The following is a 5,452-nucleotide window of genomic DNA, read 5'->3' on the forward strand; positions in this document are numbered from 1 at the left end:
CCTCATCCCTGTGCCCGGTGCTGGGAGCTGATGGGCCCAGGTTGAGGCCAGCTTGGATGTGGGGATGTGGATTGCACAGAAACGTGGCAGTTTGAATGATTTTCCATTTCCCTCTCCCTTGTACCACTGTGACCTGGACCTTGTTTGCTCAGGCTCTAGGACAAGCACGGAGACGCTGGCTCGCGAGCTGCAGTGTGAGAAATGTCTGCAGTGATGGATATGTGTCCTCCCAGCTGTCCCACGCCTGTCCTGCTCTCCAGGGACTGTCCTCTTGGCCCCGTTAGCTTCAGGTCCACTCTTATCTCCCCTCCCCTGCCAGATCTGGAGCAGCATCTCAACACCCTCCCAAAACCTCTCCTGTTTTTGAGGACCAGGTCCATGCTGGGTACCACCAGTGCTGCACAGAGGCTCCCTCAGCCCACCAGGGCTCGAGTGCAAGGCCTGAGGTTGTCCCCTGCCCTGTGTCACCTGGCTCAGCGAGGTCTCTGCCACAGTGCTGCTGGTCACGGCCAGGGGAAGGGCAGGTTGGTCTGGTGCCTGGTGACAGGCGAGGGCTCTGTCACGGCAGGAGTTACTCCCATCAGAGCTGCCAGCGTCTGCTGCTGGCAGATCATGGCAGCAGTCTCCGAGGAACGTGAACAGCACATTATTAACAATCTTTTAAAGAGCTGCCAGTGTGTCCCGGGTCCCTGTTTATTTCTGCATACGGCCTGTCCCCTCTGAATGCAGCATTCATAGGAGGTGTCATCTCAGCTTAAGGGGGTCTATTACTTACCCCAATCAAACTCCTGCAGTAGGTGATTCCTCCTCTGGCCAAGGACAAAATCCCACAGAAGGAGGGAGTTTATCCTCCCTTTAAATCATCCCTGCTTTTGTTTTCTTCCTCCTGCAAGATGCATTTTTGCAGAGTGGATGTTGGATCAACGGTGTCCAAGCTGGAACACATTGGTCTCTGGATCTGCTCCCAAATCATGATCTGCATGGATGCTGGGGCTGCTTCTGTGGCACTGCCCTGGCTGCACCCGGCCATGGAGAAATCTGGGAATGCACTGGCTGGAGAGGACATGCCTGGGGAGCAGGGACATGCCCAGAGAGAGGTGCCATTCAGGGCCAAGGTGGCTGGCACAGAGAGGGCAGGTGAAGCTAGAGAAGCCTAAAGAAGAGGAGACTGGGGTCAAATCCCCCTGGAGGCTGCAGCTCCTCCAGAAGGGCAGCTCTGATCTCTGCTCCCTGGGACCAGGGACAGCACCTGGGGGAATGGCTGGAGCTGTGTCAGGGGGATTTAGGTTGGTTATCAGGTAAAGGCTCTTCCCCAAAGGGTGCTGGGCACTGAACAGGCTCCCTAAGGAGTGGTCATGGCCCTAAGGCTGCCAGAGCTCCAGGAACATTTGAACAATGCTCTCAGGGAGCCACAGGCTGGGATTGTTGGGGTGTCTGTGGAGGGCCAGGAGTTGAACTCAATAATCCTGATGGGTCCCTTCCAGCTCAGGATATTCCATGATTCTAAGCTTCCATCCTCTGCTTAGCACAGGTCCACCCCAGTGGCTGTGCCCACCTGCAAGGGCACTCGGGGCCCTGCCTGAAGGATGTTGAGCTCGCCGTGCAAGAAGCAGTGATTCCATTCTGTGGTCACAGAGGCACCAGCTGGGACCCGGACCAAGACCTCAGGGTCTCCTGGCCTTTCTCACTTTGCAATGTCAACACCAGCCATGGGACAAAGGAGCACAGAGCAGCCTTGCCTCAACAGGAGGAGGCTGCAGGGCTGTGTTTAGCCAGATCCTCCACGACTGGCTCGTGTGGGCACACGATGGTTTCAGAGGTGCTGCAGTCCCCACCCCAGAGGTGCTCCCTTCCGTGGGTCCTGCTGACAGGACACAAGGTTGTTTCTTCAGGCAGACACAAACCAGCTGCTCTTTGGGGCTGTTCAGCTGCCTGGTGCTGCCCTGTGTCTGAACACAGCCAGGTGTGACAGACCAGGCTGGAATGTTGGGAGAGCCAGCACCTGGGACTCCTCTTTGGAGGATGCCTCCGTGGATTTGCACAGGACCCTGAATCCTTCCACTTCTGCTGCTCCTCCAGGGTCTCTGCCCAGGAGTCTTCCTGCTTGCCTGTCATTGCTACAGGAGCCCATGGCCAAGCAGCTGAAAATCCCAGACCATCCAGCTTGGGGTCCACCTGGAAAAACATGTGCTAGATGCAGGACAGACCGACACCAAAGCAATAAGGAGTCCCTGGCTGCTCTGGGCAGCATTATGCAGTGCCCAGCACAGACCCACAGCAGTGGCAGTAGAGGCAGCAGCACACGCTAACCCCAATCAATCCATGGGAAGGGGGGATCAGGATTGTCCCTAATTTTCTTTGGAAGTGGCAGATCTGGGTCTGGATTCTGGGCACCTGCACAGGATAAGACCTCGGGCTGTGTCAGCAAGCGCTGGGATCACCCTTAGGGGGTGTGAGCAGAGGGTTTGCTGCAGGGCAGGGCCAGCCCCTCCAGGAGCGAGCAGGGGGTGCGGAGCTGCCGGGACCAGCAGCCAGAGCCTTTCCGGCCATGCGTGCTTTTCCAGGAGCAGTCGCCTGGGCAACTGTGAGCGCAGAGCCAGGCGAGCCATCAGGACAGGAGCCATTGTGCTCGTTCAGGGAATGACTCCCAGCTCTTTTCCCAGGTCAGGGGGCTCCCTGGGTCACCCCATTTTGCCAGCCCACAGGTGGGCAGCACATGGCCTTTACTGGGGCTCCCTGATCATTCCAAATCACCCCTCCAGGGTGGGATGATGGGTGAAGGAGACCACAACCCCCCAGCAAGGAAAAGCTGCCAAACGCCACATGAACTGAGAGTCAAGGTGGCAGCCCAAACCAGCACCAAGCTGGTTGAACCCGATTATCAAACCCTCACTCCTGACCCTAACAGAAAGCAGGTTGAGGTTTCCCTGTGTGCTACTACTACCTGTAGTAACCATAGGTGTGCGTGTGCATGCCCAGAGCAGCAAACACTCCCCATCTCGCTGCATTTCTGCCTCCTTGTCTCTGTTTTGCTGTTGTTGCTGTCTGCCTGACACCTGCGTGCCCTGGACGAGCTGCTGCTTTGCTAATGAGCTGCAGCATCTCGCTCAGGGTCCTGCTCACCGTCAGAGCACAGGGACTCTCCAGGCTCATGTGCTTAGCTCAGCCCCACGGTTTCAATCCCTGCCAAGAGAAATGGAAGAATCTGGTGCAGCCAGGCCTGGAAAAAACAGCAAGGACAGTCTCCAGTTAACCCTTCCCGTGCTGCTCCTCTCTCCTGCCTTCCCACGCACAGGGAACCCTCAGGCTTCACACCCCTCCTTCCCACAGCCCAGTCCATCCGCGTTTCCCTACCTCTGGGGAAAAAGCAGCTTTTCTCGTGAGATTGCCCAGAATACTCAAGGAGCGAGTATTCCCACGGCACTTGAATGTGTGCCCCCTTTGATCGCAGGAGGGCAAAGGGCAGAGATCTGGGAAAAGAAAATCATTAAAAAAAAAAAAAAAAAAAGGGGAGAGAGAAGACGGAGAGAGAAGACAGAGAGAGAGAAAAAAAATAATTAAAGCAATTCAGGCAGGAGCTTTCCTCAACCTCTATAAAATACAGTTCACGTTTCCTGCGAGCCTGGGGCGCAGATCACATTCGACGTGAGGTGCTTTACCCAGCCCCGGTGTAAATTCCGGAGCCTCGCATCTGCATGGCGTGATGGGAAAAAGCTTAAGAGGGGCCCGGGGAGCTGCAGAGGAGGCGGCTGAGCCTATCTGGCTACCGCAGGGGCTGTCGATGCACAGACATTCCAAGGCTATTTGTGAAGGTGAAATGGTCTGTAAAGATTCCAGGACACCATGTGGCAGGATGGTTAGCAGGGCTTCTCCTCCGGTGTTTGCACAGCGCTGCCGGGCTGGAGGGAGGCTGTGTGTGCAGAATGCCTCGCGGTGATTAGAGCATCTGCAAATTTCAGCTTAATACGCGGCATAATGAGACACGGAATATTATTAGCCCGCAGCCATCCCCCCGCCCCAGCGGCGATCTGCAGCTCGAGCTGGTTTCACCTTCTCAGCGCGGTGCCGCGGGAGCCCCGCGGAGGATGCGCACCCCGGGCCCGCGGGCAGCTCCACGGCCACGCGGGACCGAGCTCCTGCGGCACCCATGGAGGATTTGCGCCTTGGTTTAGACAAAATGAGGCTGTGCCGTCCTTCCCCTTGGCTGTGCACACCAGGCCCTGCTCCACTGGCCTCTTCTGCAGCACCCTGAGCCGCAGCCAGCCCACACAGGGCTGCCACAGGGGCTGCTCGTGGGGAGTAGCTCCAGCTCCCCATCCCAAAGCTTTGTTGCCCTTGGCTCACCTCCCCAGGCTGTGAGAGCCGATCTGGTGTGACCCACCAGGGCAAGAGGTGCTGGGAGGGCTCAGGCAGCGCCCAGGCTGCACAAGAAGCTGTGGCAGTGGTGGGAACTAAGAGCATGGTTTTGTTTGACAGGGAGAGACATTCACATGGGGTGACCCTTGGTTAGAAGGAATGTGTGGGGATCTGGGCCTGCTGGCAGTGTCCACCCATGTGCTCACAGACCCATGCCAGCTCTGAGCTCTCCCCTCCATCCCAGCACCCGGCAGGCCCTGTAACCCCAGCTCAGACAGGTCTTGCTGGACTGCCTAATGCCTCTTGTTTTCTGGCAGCCAGGAATGTCTCAAACATTGCTGCCCTGAGATGGAGAGAGCTGCTGGGCAGTGCCAGGAGGTGATCCTGCCTGGTGCAGTGGGGTTGAGGGGGTTGTTGGGGTCCTGTGCTTGGTGTGAGGCTCAGGGAAATCCCTGGTGTGGGTCTGCGTTCAGACAGGAGCAGCCCAGTGACTGGGGCAGCACCAGCTGGGTCTTGGGGCAGCACCAGCCCTGGCCTGGAGTGATGGTGAGAGGAGTGGGGCTGTGGGGAGCACAGGGTGGGCAACCCGTGTGCCTGGTGAGTACATGCATGTGTGTGTTCACACGTAGAGAGGTGCACTGGATGTGTGTGCACGTGTGTAAGCGAGAGGGACAAAGGCTGTGTGTGTGTGTGTAAGTTGTGTGTGTACCCTGGGATACACTCTGTGTGTGTGTGTGTGTGTTCACAGCCTGTGTCACTCTGTGTGTGTGTGTGTGTGTGTGTGTTCACAGGCTCTGTGTGTGTTGTGTGTGTGTGTCACTCTGTGTGTGTGTTGTGTTGTGTTGTGTGTGTGTGTGTTCACAGACTGTGTGTGTTCACAGGCTATGTCACTCTGTGTGTGTGTGTGTGTTCACAGGCTATGTCACTGTGTGTGTGTGTGTGTGTGTTCACAGGCTCTGTGTGTGTGTGTTCACAGGCTGTGTCACTGTGTGTGTGTGTTCACAGGCTCTGTGTGTGTGTGTGTGTTCACAGCCTGTGTCACTGTGTGTGTGTTCACAGGCTGTGTCACTGTGTGGGTGTGTGTTCACAGTGGGGT

The sequence above is a fragment of the Corvus brachyrhynchos genome, unplaced genomic scaffold, assembly GCF_000691975.1.
Source record: "Corvus brachyrhynchos isolate BGI_N302 unplaced genomic scaffold, ASM69197v1 scaffold262, whole genome shotgun sequence".
NCBI lineage: Eukaryota > Metazoa > Chordata > Aves > Passeriformes > Corvidae > Corvus > Corvus brachyrhynchos.